The sequence below is a fragment of the Penaeus monodon genome, chromosome 29, assembly GCF_015228065.2.
Source record: "Penaeus monodon isolate SGIC_2016 chromosome 29, NSTDA_Pmon_1, whole genome shotgun sequence".
Lineage (NCBI taxonomy): Eukaryota > Metazoa > Arthropoda > Malacostraca > Decapoda > Penaeidae > Penaeus > Penaeus monodon.
In genome coordinates this window covers 1,532,678-1,534,027 of record NC_051414.1, presented here as the reverse complement: position 1 = coordinate 1,534,027, position 1,350 = coordinate 1,532,678, and positions in this window count along the sequence as shown.

Sequence of the window (1,350 nt, the reverse complement as noted above, 5' to 3'; positions counted from 1 at the left end):
AATAAATTGTGTTACTGTCACACAATTTAAAGCTTGTACAGTTTTAAGGGACACCCCATAACCTCTGTATTGAGGTTTCATGGTGTAGGGTCAACTGATGACTTAATTGATTGCCACAGTATCTTTGCCTTCATTGCTTCAGAATAGACAGCGTTTCACCTTTGTTATCCATGGACAAGTTTCCTTAGGGAATCTATTCATATTTACCATAATGTACATTAAGGTTTGTTGGCCTTTGCCAGAGTGCTGAGCGTCAACATAGAAGGTTTGTGGGCAAAAAATACTACATCTGGACAATACATCAGTAGTAACACATTTGTGCCAAAAATGTTCAAATTGGCAACACATACATTTTCTGAATACATGATGATAATTAAATTTCACATGTAGAATGTGAACATGGCTGGGTGACAAGTAGGAATTCATAGATGGGAATTTGGCATGTCAGGCTCAAGTAAAGAGTTTGTAGACCTCTCTGGTACTTTATCATCAAATGAAGAAGTATCTTGCATGAATCATTTATATGTGATAGTTTGTAAGAGCCACCAACAGTCAAAGATATAGTGGGTAAGGTGGGGTGTAGTTATAACTTTTATACTGTATTTTTCAAACCTTTAGTTCATAGCATAGGACTCTGAAGCTAAATGTCATGCGGCTCCTTAGGATTTTGGGTACTTGGAAGAAACAAGTCTTATTTATTATCATTTAATTAGTAGTGTTAAAATGATGCAAGTTTAGGTACTGATTGGTTCATCGTACAAAGTATATCATGATTATGGAATATTTGAAACAGATTGGCTCAGCTTAGCTTGTAATATCAAGATATGATGCAAGTTTTGAAGCAGATTGCTCCAGGTATTGCACAATGTGATTCCATCTTAGTATATAATGGTGCAGATCGGAGGCAACTCCCTCATTTTTCAGCTGGCAAGAAAGGAATTTTTATTTGTTAATGTGCTTAGAGTTCATGGAGATTTGTGAATATATCTGGTGGACTGTTTTGTGTATCGCATACCCAATTGCACACAAATATTGTGAATGAGCCAAGCTTACTGTCTCAATGTAAATATGTGAAAAGAAGCACTGTTGTTGAGCATGGATTGTCTTGAGATGCAGGTTTCATGTTATGTAGAGGTAGGGTTTTACTAGTTCTTATATCTGTTGAGGACCATTGAAGTAAGAATGTACTCCTTCCAGTCTCAGGAAAGAAAAAAGTGGTAATTCACCATAGAATCATGAATATTCTGATGCACCAAGTCTTTTGAGGAAAATTAAGTCTTCAGAGTGGGGAAAATACAACAAAGAGAATGTTGTGTTTAATTTTTTGTTAAAAAAATATGTAAACAAGTA